This window comes from Phalangium opilio, unplaced genomic scaffold (assembly GCF_054372755.1).
Source record: "Phalangium opilio isolate 3A_F unplaced genomic scaffold, DU_Popi_V2 ptg000031l_1, whole genome shotgun sequence".
In the NCBI taxonomy this organism is placed as follows: domain Eukaryota; kingdom Metazoa; phylum Arthropoda; class Arachnida; order Opiliones; family Phalangiidae; genus Phalangium; species Phalangium opilio.
The window spans coordinates 14,705,437-14,721,211 of NW_028324158.1; the positions used below are offsets into that span (position 1 = coordinate 14,705,437).

Here is a 15,775-nt window from a genome sequence, read left to right on the forward strand (position 1 = left end):
GAAGCGATCTAAATTATCCTTATCAAAGCTGAGACATTCCCGTCAAAACGCGCGGGAAAAACACTGCACGAGCGCGGGGAAAAAAAATAAAGAAAAAAAGGCGGGAAAATAATAGGAAGAAGAAGAAGAAAGAAGAAACGTGGAGGTGGGAGGAGGTGGAGGGGGGAGGAAGAGAAGAACGCACGAGAGCGCGAGAATACTTCTTAGCCGACTTTCTTTTCCATTTATATCTATTTGCATTTACTTTTTCTATCCGTTGCCATAGCAACCAACCCCGCTGCTTGGGTTCCCTACTCGGATAAAGATTACGATAAAACAGAAGTTTTAAAAACATTACCGCGCGTACTTCGGAGTTATATACTTCTCGTATTGTCTACCCACTGTAAGTTAAAGATGGTTCGAACTAAGGGGGACATTTATTAAAGTTATCCTGCCGAAGAAGGCCTTCTTCCCCAAGTTAAAAGTGTCGGTTTGTTCAAGCGCTGGTCGTATCATTCTGGGAGCGAACCGAGCGAAGAAATCGCCTCTTTTGCATTTTTGTTTTATTTTTTTTTCTTTTCTTGGGTTCTCTAGGGTTTCTTAGCTTTTCAGTGTCTTTTTTTCCCTCTCTCCTCCTAGCAATTCCCACACCCTCTTTACGGACCAATGGCTGATTGCTAAACTACTTTAAATACAATGAGAAAGATAACCTGATTTAGTTAAGAAAAAGAAAGGCAGCGCGTAAAGATACCTTAATTCCAATTCAAGATTTTTCTATCAATTTTGGATATAAAATTCCATTAGACGGGGATTTTTGCCCCCGAGTGAATTATATTTATGAAACCAAATTTAAAGTTAAAATTCTGAATTAAATAAATAAAGCGGTAAGAATACAAACATACTCTCTTTCAGATTAAATATCTCAAAGTGTATTTAACAAAGTTTTAAAATCAAGAAGAAAGTCGAACGAAAAAAATTTGAAATTAAATAAATTTTAGTGTAAAGTAGAAAGGGTTAAAAATGCGAGTTGTTTAAAAGTTGGGAGATTATAAACATCATTTCTAAACAAGGTTGAAAAACAAGGGAAACTTTGAAAGTCGTAAATTTCCGATTATGAGAGAGGATTTCGAGTATAAATATCTTTTAAGCAGAAGGCGGCGCGGTAGGGTTGCCGCCAATTTAACTTGACACCGTAACGGAAGCTTGGCTTTAACGGGTTTTCTAACTACATTAAGGGCAGCTTAAGTTATTAGTGACAAATCGGAACTAGTTTCTCCTCCTATAGTAGATGGGTGCGCGAGGGCCAGCTCGCCTGGGTGAACGCTAAGCGTCCCTTCCGGTTGAGTAAACCCCGACTTCCGGTGGTGAGTGGCGAATAGTGGACGAAGGCGCTGGATATAGCACTCATCCAATGACTGATCCCGATTTATTAAAGCGTGGGAGAAACGATACTATCGTTCTTCATTGCATCCATAGATATTAGAAATAAATAAAATAACAAATACAGATATGCTTCGTATTAATCTTTCCTTCTGTGGATCAAGTTTCTTCACAACTTTTTCTGGGGATATATATTTCTGATATCTATGATTGTGGTAAGGGAGTTTTCCTCCACGCAATCTTTAGGCTATCATCTCCAGCGCTAAACACATAACACACCATGCGTGTATGAGAAATTCCATCGTAACTGAGACTGACATACCATCATGCATTGCGTTTAACAGGTCGTGCAGACGCGCTGGCCAGAAATAATTAATTTAAAAATTGATTGTTGTTTAAGTAAATTCATGAATTCCCTTTTAATTGGAATGCGGTAGAATTATCATACGAGGCTGTTCACATTGCTACAAAATTAACTAAGTGTGCTTATTTAAAGATCTGATTTAAACTTCTGTAGGAGAACACCAGATTACAGTATTAAAATACTAGAGTACAGCAGGAAAATACTAGAGTACAGTAGGAAAATACTAGAGTACAGTAGGAAAATACTAGAGTACAGTAGGAAAATACTAGAGTACAGTAGGAAAATACTAGATTACAGGAGGAAAAATAGTAGCCATTCGCCTTTAGAAAAGGCGCTGCATTTAATCACTGTACAGTGATTTGAGGTTAAACGCCCTATTTCCCGTACCATTTTATCAATTGGCGAATATCAATTAAACCCCAGAGAGAGCGAAAGCGGGGAAAAGAGAAAAACCGGTATTTTTTATGGCTCTTTCGATCAAACGAAGAGAACTAATTACGCAAGTCCATGAAGCGAATTTAATTCCCTTCTACGTACATAAAGGCCGCGTATATATCGTATTTTATTTTTCTCTTTCATTAACCCGAAAAATTGGCAGCCTGCGGAATGCAATGCTGCATGCGCCTAAAAGAAATGGACCCCGTAAATATATTCCGTGGCCTCTCAAAGCATTTTTCCAAAAAAAAAAAAAAAAAAAACTGGAGAAAGCCATAACTGTCATCGGATATGACTCCCTATCTCAGATATGGAAACGCGTACGTATAACAGGACTGCCAGGCCATGAGCCGGAAGACCCCCAACTAGGTTTGCTTCTCTCTCTTTTTCCCAAGAACTTTATTCGGGATTTCTTTGATTCATCTTCTTGAGGATGGATATTCTCTCCTTTCCCGAAACGCGGAGTCGAGGAGAATTTTATAAATAAATAATATTATTACTGGTAATACGAAACAACAGACAGCGTTCATTACATTAATACAGTGAACAAGGACTATTAAAGATATGGACTGGAATGCAATTCAATTTTGGAAAATGAATAAATAATACTTTCGTCCATAATTTACTAGTCTTATATGATATACTGGGGAGTGAGATTATATCGTAAATCATAGCCTCGATCATCGAAATATATTCTCTAATATTCTGGTAGTTTTCAAAATCGTTATCTTCTGCAAATATTGTTTACGAAATTCGGATTCCAAAAATGAAGTGTCGTATTTATTAATGATTTATTTGAACTTGGGATCTCGTTATTTACGACTTAATCTTATTTCACCAGAAATTTAATACCAATACTGACAAATATCGAGATTGAATTTAAAAATATATAAAGATTAATTATAAATACGCGATGAACACGTGATTTTTACAGCCAGTTCCTACATCTTGAATTTATTAATAAATTAAAATTAAATACGGCAATTAAAAAGCCATAATAAATATTAATATATTCTAGGGGTGATTAATTTAACATCAGTTATATTGGATCATTAAACTTTAGGAAGAAACGAGTTGATTTCAAAATACGTAAGAAATTTTCTTAGGGATTTTATTTCGCGCGGCTCCAAAGGGTTGGAGGGAAAGTTGGTTCATATTATAGACTAGAGGCAATGTTTCGCGCCTCTTTGGGTAATTGATATTGGCATTTTCTCTATTTCTTGCTAGCGCTCGCCTCTAGCTCGAGCGTCTGATTCAAAACCACCCCGGATAAAATAGGAAACTACGAGGCATTCCTAAGCCTAACCTATTTAATATTAATCCTAGGTTTTCCTACCATAACGGGGGTCGAATCGGTTCCATTCCCTTTAACCGGTCGCCCTTAAATAGCTCTAGGATCTAGTAACAAAACCGAGGTCGCCCAAAAACCTACCAGCACAATAGAAGCCGTTGACAATGGACAACAATGGTATTTTTATATCTTAGCATTCTTTCTTCGCTCTCTGCTGACACGAATGCGTTTCAATGTCACGTTAATGTTATATAAACAAATGGACGTTACTCCCGACCCCAATTATTACCTTTTCTTTAATTAATAAATTAAATTTAGGAAGAGCAAATTGATCGTAATCAATATTACAATTATTATTTTAATTTCAAATCTCCGATAATTTCAAGATTCTATTGGCGATTTCGTTATTTATTCGTGTTGGTATGGGAATGAATTCATTTCGGGTTTGAATTGTGTAGAGTTTGGGGTTGCGCGGGCTGGCGACAGGGAAGAGTTTTACCACGGTAATTGGTAAAGGAATCTCGATTTAGATAATGACTTTCGCTATCAGTGCTTAAATGACACCACTCCAACTGGAGGAGAGATTTGTTCGGTACATCGGGATGACAAATTACTATATTTTTTATCTTTCTTTATTCAAGTTTCTTTTTTTTTTCATTCTACTTTCGTGTCCTCCCTTTTTGGCGCGGATGGTGGTTTGAATTAAATGTATCTTTTAAGAAGAACACGTGAGAGATACCTCCGAAATTACTGTTATTATATAGGAAGAAAATTGCTATTTAATGTCTTATCGTGTTTTCTTCGTGCTATTATTTTTACTTGAAAAGTTACGCATGTATAAATAAATTCAATTAAAATTATTTTTCTATCTTTTAATTAAATGTAAAATTTAATTGAAATTTTCAATAGAAAATTTTGATTTAAATGGTTCGAATAGAGTTGAATTTTAGCTTCAAAACAAGACAAACTCGGTCAAAATCGGGCAATAAATTCGGACGATATTAATCGTTTTACGGGAAAACAATTTTATAAAACCAGAATTAGAGTTATTTTTAAGGGGGCTACTTAAGTTTCAAATTTTCTTCAATATTTTTCACCCTTCTTAAGAGACTATTGGGAAGCGAGCGAGTGTTTCAACATATCAATATGAGTTCGTATAACCAAAACCGCCAAGCACGTTTGGTTTTAAATTTCACAAATACAAGGGAATTAGACGTTAGAACATGGATTAAGGCTCTTTTTAAAAAAAAATTTCGAGAGTGGTTTCATAGAAACGTCAACTAGAATCAACTTCTAAAAGAACATACGTCATTCCGCCTGACGAAGCCTCGAGAAAAAGACTTGGTTTTGAAGAAAACCAGTACCCTTCATTAATAAATTCCCAATTCTAATCACGAAGAAATATGGAGAAGAAAGAAAAAAATTATGGATCTTTTTCCTAACAAGCATAACACTTAAAGTTAACTCCCTAAAATTTGAAAATGCTTAAGTGTTTTGTGGTATTTTCGCAATAGGAGGTCTGTACTTGATTTGCTTTTAAATTCCTAAAATTGTTTTTATCTTGAAAGCTAAAAATCTATGGTACAGTTTTACTTCAATTACCTATCGATGTTTCAAAGATGGGAAGAAGAAAAAACGGAAATAAAAATTAGTTCCGCTGTGGGGTAAAAAGAAAATCAAATCAGCTAGGTAAAGGAGGTTCCAGTTCTTGGATGGGGATCTGAGAAAAACATTTCAGAAAATGTTCATTATAGGAAGACGGTTCAAAAGGTCACGGGGGTTATGTTCTACCACTCTTCCCTCCTCACCCTTAGAAAAAGAAGAAGAAACGTTTAAGCACCATCACTTTGGTACTTTCTGACAGTAACATAATAGATTCCATGTCCCGCTATGATCGCCTCGGCTCTTGTTTCTTGTTTTTCAAAGGCGAGGTTAGTGGGGTATCACCCGATAGAGTGCGGTCGGCCCTGGACCATTTTTGCCGGGGTCAAAATATACCCCTAAATATGAAGGTACCATGCACGCACCGAAACTAAAGTGAGCCATCTTAAGGATGCGATTTACATCTAATCTTAATGTTAGTTGCAGTCGGAATTTGCTCCGTATTTAAAACCATCTTAAAATTTATAGGTGTGGTAAATGAAGGCTCGAGAGGCAAACCACACTCATCTTCTATGTACAGCCTCTCGTGAAAGGTCAAAATTCCTAATTTATTTCATGTTTATGAACTTCTAACGGTACAAATCAGATATACGCCAACTAACAACTGTTCTGAGTCAATCTATACGGGTATACCTTACTTCTTTAACAAAAGGGCTCCAAAAAAGGAACAAAAAAAAAATAAAGAAGCGGCTTATTTCTTGGACCATCGGTGGGCAGGCATGGGTTGCCCAGGCTAGAATATAAAGACCTATTTTTTATCTTTTGTTGACCTCTTAAAGCCCTTCTGCTTTTCGGCAGTTCACGAAGCCCAGCGGGGTGGATTTAGATCCCGTTCAAGAAGGGAGGGCGCCAAAAAGCGATTTCAACTCTAGGGCTTCTTCTTCGATTTTTGACAGGTTGGAAAACCAATGAACTGGCAAGATTTCTCCACTAGGAACAGCCACCGGGCCAAAATAGAGACCCTAGTCGGATTATGACTTCAACACATTTCTATAGAGCCTTTATTTCCCGTCGTATCCTGCCTGGACTAGCTAGTTCGAAAAACAACTCATTATAAGGAATGAAAGTACATGACCAGGAGATTGAATTCTTTAAAAAAGAATTCGTGTTTTTCTCGGGTATCGTGGTGGCTTGTTAACAATGTATTTTCATTGTTCAGAGAAGGTTCGAATTTCAAACTATATAGCCATAAATCTTCACAGAATTTTATTCTTTACCAGAACTAGTATAAGCTTTCAAAGTTTCAAAGAGTTTCAGCCTGAATTGCAATTGCGCATTTACTCAAGATGCGCGTGGTTATATCGAAAGCGCAGTTAAGAGCGCATGCGTTACAAAGTAACTAAGAGCATTTTATTAATTGAGCACTTAGTTTAGGTTTCTAAGGGTCTTCTCATTTATGTTTTGAATTTGGGAAAATTAATCAGAATTTTATTGATTAAAATTAAGGCAATCTTGCCATCATTTCAAAGTATACTCTCTTTTTACTTTAGCATCAGAATTATGCACGGTACAGTACGGTGTTTTGAGGCGCCCATAATAAATACGGTATCAGAAATTCCATAGTGAGACAAAAACTTCACGGTGTAAAAAAACCTTAACAAGAAAAGAGAGGCGCACCATTCTTCATTCTCTCCAAGCCTGAAAAAAAGTTTAAGTACAAGATGGCGAGATGGAATTTAGTCGTGATTTACGACCAAAAAGGGGTGGACCTAGGGACCGCCACTAGGGTGGTATTATCAGGAAAAAAACTCGCCGCTGCCAAGGATATAAGGAATCACTAGTATAGCTTAAAGGGGGCCATGTGGGTTCCACGTGGAACCAATTATAACTACTTCCCCAACCCCCTTCTCTGACCGGGATCAAAGTTTGGATGCCAAAATCCCGGCATCAGAGTTCAGGGGTCTCTCTCTCTAGCAAAAAGTGACACGGGGTTGCCCCATACTTCATCCAGGCAAACTATAGCCTAGCAGTTAACTTCAGGGGTAACAAGCCGACCTTCCTGTTGTTACCAAAGTTTCACGTGATTTACAAATCGAATACGTCACGCGAATCTGGTATATCAAGGTCATTTAAATTTTAAAGTAAATTAAATTCAGATGTATTCCGCTATAATATAATCTCGCTTCTTTGCTAGTCGCAAAATAAAAAGTATTTGATAGAAAGGCAAGACTACTGCATGGAGAATAGAAAACAACATAATTAAAAGTCCCCATTTTCGTTTAAAATCTTGGGGGTAAAGCCCCCAGAGATTCTCCTGTTTTTAGGGGAGGGGGTAGTAATATAACCTTCGAAATCAAGCGTAGAAAAAAAATCAGGGGTAGAATCTGGTATAGTTAACTAGCACCACGGACTATTTTTCTTCCGAACCAATTCCTCAGCTCAAACTTGAAACTAGGCTTAATGACATTTGTAAGAGAGCAAGCTTGAGGGGAACTTGTCGGCGCTTGAAAAATGAGAAGCTCGAACCGCTTTTAGATTATTGTCCTATGCCATGTTCAACTGGCATCGTTTAATAAGTACCAAGATAAATTAAGTCGGTACTAAATGCCAGTTTTTATACCATTAAACCTTGAAGTCATTCACTAACTTAACTTGAACGAACTTGTATCGAAAGGGTCTTTGGGCGTCTTCGTCCGACCTGTTGGGTTTGTCTTATTTCAACTTGAAAATGTACCACGTCTTAAGGCAGGGTTCGTACTTATTAAAAGACATTGGAAACTAGATTACACTTAGTAAATTTTCCAAGTGAAAATACGGTTAAACAGCGAATCGCATAAATAACGTCTATTTTTGGAATAGGTTCCTTGTACCAACTTGAAGCTTCTACGCTATACGCGTTAACTTAAGTACGCTCATACTGTTAAGGTTAAGGTATTTATCATTGGGATGGACCCAGGGGTTTGGGGTTAGAGCGCGGTTAAAGGGTGCAAAAAGATAAATCGAGCTTCAAACGTGCAGGGGTGTTTACTCCAAAGGAAAAAAAACTCTTTAGGGAACTACTTGGGGAGTCATTGTTAGGTATATCAGTACAATCGAACTAAACGAGCTATTATCTACTTTTGCTAGTAAGGGAAGAAATATATTGTGGAAATTGACCATTATCTAAATCATGAACTAAACTTGAACCCTTGGAAATACTTTTAGGGTTAAGAACTTGAACTTCTACGGGAATACTTTCGGATAATTTAAAAATTGAGTCATCGAAAAATATTTTATGAGAAAATAAGTAATATTTCTTTAAATATTCAAGGGAATATTAAATGAATTCACGAACGCAATTTACGCTTATCCGTTGATAAAATGAGCCATAAAATATCTATCGGATATTTACTTTTTAAACAGAATCTTATATAGGATGGTGGGAAAAATATGAAACCATGTTCGAACCACGGCACCCATAAATCTTTTGGACTAAAAATAAGTTAAGGTCCATCGTAAAAATTTGAGAGGTTCTGGCTCGATACAAGTTCAGGGCTTGAGACTCGAGAGAGCGAAGAAAAAATCAAAACGATATAAATTTAATGCGTCATTCCAGTTCCCAGGGAAATGTTTCAAATAAGTACTGGGACTGAATCAGCGGATATTTAAACCGGAAATGAATTTAAAAATGTACGCGTCTCTGGATAACGTCAAACCGTCCCCAAGGGGTTAATTTTAGGGAAGAAGAAATTCCAAGCTAATTCTTTCGTACTCGGCGTCTGTCATTTTGTAATTATACTTAATCGGTCTACCCTTCCTTGGATATACTAACTACAAACTTACAAATATAGGGTAACAGCACCCCTCGCTATTCTCAACTAATCCTAAATACAGTCAAGCTCTTAGAGGTGTCACTACTAACTACTTTTCCATTTTTACAAGGACCTTCCTTGTTAATTCGTAAAGTTATCGTATTTCATCCCATTCCATCTGTAATTTACAATTAGTACTAAGTCTAAATGCGAGGTTTATAATTTTCCTATCGTTGTGCCTTCATTAGTAGTGTCAATTGAAATTGAAAAATTTGCAAATGTATATATGTAAGTTTATATATTTATAAAAACAGTTATGTAAAATGAAAAAAAAAAAGATGTTCGGGAGGTTGGCATGGTTCTTTGATAAAAAAAAGTAAACAGGCCGAGTCTTTCAACGTTCCCAATCCGCAGACTGCAGACTGCGGCAAGCATTAACGCTCTGATGTCATTGCAATAATATTTTTAAAGTTTGTAAGCCCGGTCACGGATCGAGTTCAAACGACGCGTGGATTTGAGAAATTTAAAATAATAATTATCTTAATCGGCTTATACGAAAATCCTTATTCACTGAATATATCAAAAGCAAATAGACGTAAGAGAAAGTAGGTCTGCGTAAAGGACACTAATTCTTAACACCGCGTATATCATCAAAGAATCAAACCAGTCGATCAACTTTCCAGATTTAATTAAACTCTACGCTATACTAACAATTAAATGAAATTACGCCATAAATTCAAATCAAAGCGTGATTAAAACACTTGGAAGAAATTTCGAGTGCAATGATCTCTTACGCGAACTTTAGCCATAAAAGGTTAACATATCCATTATAACAACAATGGTTAATAAGTCCGCGACAAATTGATATGGCAACCGGCGGCGGCGGTAGTCGTTTATATGACGTTTTCTTAATTGAGTTTTAAAAGGACCCGCTTGCCTACCATAACACGTTCCTAAGTGGTTTACGTGGGAAGTCAATTATGGATGGATGGATGAAGTTAACATACTTTTATAATTAATAAAAAGAAAATATAACTTCAGAACTTAGTTTAGGCGAAATTAATTCTACTTTGTTTTTTAACCATATATTATATTATTTCTTAGCGTGTGCCGAAATAATAAGTAAATCCTATTATTAGTTTAACTATAAATTAAAAGCTTGGAAAGACATAAAAATGGAGGTGGAAAATGAACGCAAGTAGAACTCAAATTATTAAATATTGAATTATTGGTATTTCAAACATTTTTAAAAACAAAATCGGTATAGTCCTTTTACAAATTCCTTTAAAATTCTTACGTAAGACCCTTACAAACTTTCAAACCTTCAAAGAAAACCGCGAAAAAAACAAGGGGAAAAAATATATTGTGAAATAGAAAATTTGTTGCAAAAATCTATTGAAATATACATATATATACTGAAGAAAAACTGGAAACCACCCTAAAAAATTAGAGTTCCATTTTTCTTTCTTTTCACCTCTTTTGTATTATTTTTCTTATACATAATTACAACAGGAAAACCCATCCTGCACATGTACACGCTGTACGATTATCCTTCGCGTAATGGCAGTGGATACGTTACCAGAATTTAGCTGTTAATATGAGTTGCCAATACGATATCAAACCCTAAAGGTGTGATGACGCAAAAAAATCAAAAAATAGGGTGATTGTCCCGAACTTAACATTCTCGAACAACTTCGGAAATTTCAAGTTTTTGGGCGAGAACTGCATATGTTCCCTCTCGAGAAAGTAACCATACATTTATAAAATATAGAAAAATATAAAAAGTAAAAAAACTAATGTGCGCAGTTTGGAATATTAAAACGGGATGTATTAGGGCTCGAAAAAAGGGGGACCTCTAGAAATTTGACCTTTTGTAGTTGTTTGGTGGGAGGCGAGAGATACATATAAAGGATTTATAAAAAGATTTCAGCCCAAGAAGGCAGGCGGGAAGGCGGACGTGCAAAGAAGAAGAAGAAGAAGAAGAAGCGAGGGTGAGATTTTTGGTAATAGTTTAATGGCCCGGCTAATTTCAATTTGAAGAGACCTCGGATCTCGACCCCGACGCTGCTGCAGTCAATTCGTGCTACGCTCAATTCTGTATTTAAAAATAAACGTCTGGGTTGAGATTACTCGCCTATTCCTAGTTCTTTCTAAAATGGGGGTGTAAGCGATGAGATGGTTCGAATTTAAGATAGTATTTAAATTTAAAACATTTAAATTAAATTAACCTTTAATCTAAACTCACAGAATCACGAGAAATGTCTCCTCCAAGTAAATTGTATGAATCCTCCTAGCCTAGGTGTGCACACAAGTGTTGCCAATCACATGTGAATGAAATATAAATAACTATTCGCGAATTTAAAATTTTGCCCCAACTCTCAGTTATCTCATCTACTAAAAGAATTAAACACGTATATTTCACCCCTAACTCACGCTTCGACGTTTTTAAACGAATTATTAATGTACGAAAGAACTTTGTACAATTTCGGAAGGTATTTTTCGAATCGTATTTTTAGTTGTACAGTATACAAGTTTTTCCCAAAGTGAATAAATTCCTATTAGTTACGGATGATTTTCTAAAGCCAGAATAATCCTAACTATACTACAAATCGGTGCCGGTAGAAGTAGAAAAAACATTAAACAAAATAGCACACGGGTTAGTAATTAGTATAAATGTCGAGGGAGTGAATATTCGGAATATAAATAAGCAATTAGTTACGGAAAACGAAATTTTTGACGTTCTCTAAATGGATAGTTAGACAGATCTACTAGGAAACGCCCAATAACGTTAATTTGCAATAAAAATAAAACCGTATATTCCACCTCCATTAGCTATATATACATATATTTTGCAAATTAAATATTGTATAGCACGCATTGTATAACATTTTACGTATGTAAATAATGTCTATTCATTTCCGTTATATTATTTATAGTCTAACTTCAAAAACGGATGTTTAGAGTCAAGCGAAACACGTATTATATTGTTTTATAAAATATAACACCCACATTTTATTGGATGCCAAACTCAAAAAGGTCATGTCATTTTTAACACGAGGAGGGTTGAAATATGATCCTTTACAAGATGGAAAGATTGGATACAAAATTACAAAGTATATTTGAGATGTATACTGACTTGACAAAACAATAATAATCCGCGATGTAAATTGAAATACGTCATTTAAATTACTCACGATATTTTCACAGGTAAATAATCCCAATTAAAATTCCGGGATGTCAAAGTCAAAAAAAGAAAGGTATCCACGGAATTTCGTTTATACCGTCCAACAATTTATTTTTCAAAAAGCGCAAATCCGATTAAAACTAGAGAGAGAGAGTGTATCTTTGGCTCTTCCGTCTTATTTTTTAATTAATAGACACCGTGACAACGGTTGTCAAGGGGCATCGGAGCGCGAGGAAAACCAAGAGCAAGCCGAATTCCCGCCTTTTCCAGCAAACTTGGAACAAAACAGGCGCGCGAGCGACGGATGAAAAGTACTATTAAAGACAGAGAGAATAAAAAGCCGAGTCTAGGAGGACTTCTCTGAAGAGTGAGAGAGAGTGAATTTACAGCGTGTCCGTTCTATCAGAGAACATCCGAGTCACTGCGGGAGAGCCCAAAGGAAAAGCTCGCTCGGTCCATCTCAACACAACGCAACGCTAAGTTACTTCCCTTTCCAAGAGAAAATGATCTGGCTGGCGGTTCGCGATTCGCAACCCCGTACGTATCGCTCCGAGTTACTAACCAACTGTGGTAGGGAGCTCAAAGAGAAGTGGAAAAACGCGACTGCAGCGACGCGGTGCCACGCCAAACTGAACTAATCATATCCATATCAGAAAAGGAAGGATATGAAGAGAACAAATGGTTAAGAATGTAGTTTCAACTCCTCTCGCTATAATTATATATAATTCTCTATTACGGTATAATTTGTACTCCCCTTAATATAATTCTCTACTATGTAAAAACAGCAGAGCAAAAATTCATAATAGGCCGACCATTTGACCATTTTACCATTCAAAAATAATTATAAATTAAGTCTAAGTAACTTAATTAACCAAGAACGATCATCTCAAAAACTATTTACTCGTCGCGGTTAAGGCTAATTCCTCAACCATCTCATCTAATGATATATTTCCAAAGAGAAGGTATAGGTGCGAGCTGGGAGGAGGGGGGGGGGGGTCGGAAACCTTTTCTGGATTGATTTTCCTTGGGAGTAGCGAACGAGGAGTCTCATAATTTATTAAAAGAAATCGCGAGTCTAATAAAATTAGATTCACCCTGTTACGCAGCAGCGCCATGCAGTCAGCTCAGGGAAACCTTAAGCCTCGGCAAAGGCAACTGTATAGTATACGTCACGCGCTTCTACGCGTATAATAACTGAGCTAAGGAAATTGCGGGGCCCGCAATTAATTTTTTATGCCGACCCAAAGTGTGTTAAAAACCTTGCCAGCTAAATTATACCTTCTTTTCCATATAATAATAATATACTAAATTATTTATATACTCGGGAAATGGGATGCTATATACAGCGTATAAAGAAATTGGCCTAATTTTCTAAGCTGTAAATCCTGCACCAGTGAGGGGTTTCGACTTTTTGTAGTTGTCATCTTCCTGTTTATCTTCCCTTTAAATAAAGTCAAATTTTATTTTGCTTTAATTTTGATTTTGTGACGTTTCATCCTCCCTTTAACGATTTCGGGGTTTAAATTTCACGTACGTAAACTCGAGGGACCCTTTGCAAAAAGCAGCTGGATAAACCAGGATCTCTTTCTTAGAATTTTTGACATAATTACAAGGACAGAAAGATGACCGAAAATTCTACGTGAGAACTACAATTTTTCGTTTTTAAAACAACCTTAATTACTTTGGAAGAAATTCACCTCGAAAAATACCAAGTTTTCTATAAAAAAAATATATTTTTGTACTACTTTCTTGGCAACGATTTATAAATACGCTTTAGCTTCTGGTGTAGGTAGAAAAAATCACGCCTTGCTTATTAAAAGCGGAAAGAAAAGGGGTAATAAATGTCTACGTGACAATTTTACCTTAACGCTTCATAGTTATTCCAAAACACTTACGTGACTCGAGATTTTTTTGATTTTTTTGGAATTTAATCTTAAACACTTCACAAGTGTTCAGATAAATTTTAGGAGAACGGCAGATAATATATATTAATCATTTCTATAAGTATATCAAAGGGAATATATATGAAAATCAGAAACCAGTAGTAGCGATTCAATTTAAATTGAACCCGTTCAAAATGTAACGATGCCGCGATCCCCAATTAATCAAATGATGTTAATTACTCGAAAGGATGACGTTTTAAGCCTTGCCAATAAGCGCTTTGGCAATATCGGTTCAAAATTGAAAATTTTAATGACAATTAGATAATTTATCGTATATTGAAGATCACGAACCCCTTATATTAGTTTGGAATTTCGAAGCTCGCCTGTTGGACTGTTGGTTGCAGCTCTAATGGCGTTTATATTTATTATCGAAGCTAAATTATCCATTAGGACAAAACACCAAAATTCCAACGATTCAATTGAAGGTTTTGCCCACTTCTATAATAATTTACACATTGAATTGCGGCCGTGTTGTTGTACTATTAGCAAATGTCATCTTTGGCTGTGTTAAATACTATTAAAACGCTATAAGGACTGCCAATACTTGAAGTTTCATAAATTGCATGCTTCTATTTCAATTATTGTATAAATTTTGTATTTTTTTAGCTCGAGGGTATAATCATTTTTTACCATTTAATCATCTGTCATATTGTCATTAAGGTATTTAATTATACCTATACTTCAGTTAATTAAAGTATTTAAAAACGTAGCTCAATTAAATGTGTAAAAACCTCTCTAAAACGTGATAATTTTTCTTAATCTATTGGAAATTAACCAAGTCTTAACTTCAAGTTGAAAAGGCTTAAGACTTCTACAGATAAAATTAATTTAAATAACAAATACACCCATAGCCTATAGCCCAACTCTGATCAGATCAAATCAGTTTAATTTCGAGGGGGGTTGCCAGCGGACAAAGGAGAGCCCTTTCCCCTTAATTCAAAGGATTTTCCAGGAAACGTGTATATATTTTTTTTTATTATTTTGTACTAGGCTTACCTGAAACTATTAAGGCTAGATAGGTAATTACGTAACCCCTAGAGATACCTTTGACCCCATCTATAGTCTATTCCTTTACAATTTTGGGGTCTTAACCCCGGCGCTCGCTCTTGAAATTCAGGGACGGAAATACTCTTTAATATATGAGATGGTTGAGGACCAAAGTTTGAAATTAAATTCTTCATTAAGGGGTAGGGAATTAAAGGTATTCTCAGCCATACTTTACGTCGCGAAGAGAGAGAGGGTCTCTCTTAAAAGCGGGGGGTGCGGGTTTGTAAGGGCGGCATTATTGGTTTCATTATCATAGCAAAATAAGCGAAAGGAAGACTTCCCCATTAGATGGAAGGCTACTCTTGCAAGTTCCAAACAATTTTCTAATTAAACTGATCTCTCGCAGAAACCCTTTCAATAATTAATCCGTGTACGATAGGGGAGATGAAAGCGACAAAACGACGACCAAATTCTATTTTATAGTATATTAACCCAAAATTATCATTTATTATAAATAGACACATCGCTATTCCATCCAGTATATTTCTTCAGTTTAATTTACTTCTCTACTTACACCTTTATTCACGCGCCATGATACTATACGGTATTTCAATTTAAAACACGAGAGGCAATTCTAAAGGCTTCCCTCTTTTGATATTGTAATCCTTTATCAAAGGCACGCGCGATTGGCACGCGATTTTAATGAAAATCACCTATTATTTACTTTCTCTCTCCATCCGTTATATAACCAGGGAAACCGTTATTGGCTATATTCATCTACAACTTTATGTCTTAAGTATAACAATGCAATGTTGTTAA

At 35.9% G+C, this 15,775-nt stretch overlaps 1 protein-coding gene across 8 annotated transcripts in view; it reads right to left on the reverse strand.

The window, feature by feature from the left end:
- The window catches only part of LOC149690887 (discoidin domain-containing receptor 2-like), a 185,600-nt gene that overhangs the window by 69,035 nt on the left and 100,790 nt on the right, over window positions 1-15,775 (reverse strand). Inside the window, exon 1 of one of the 8 annotated variants that reach the window (XM_089870614.1) lies at window positions 12,037-12,596. The exons of the other annotated variants lie outside the window; for them this stretch is intronic. The gene's annotated coding sequence lies outside the window, so the exon portion shown is untranslated. Of the gene's footprint in view, window positions 1-12,036; window positions 12,597-15,775 lie in introns of those variants that run through there. 8 annotated transcript variants of the gene reach the window in all.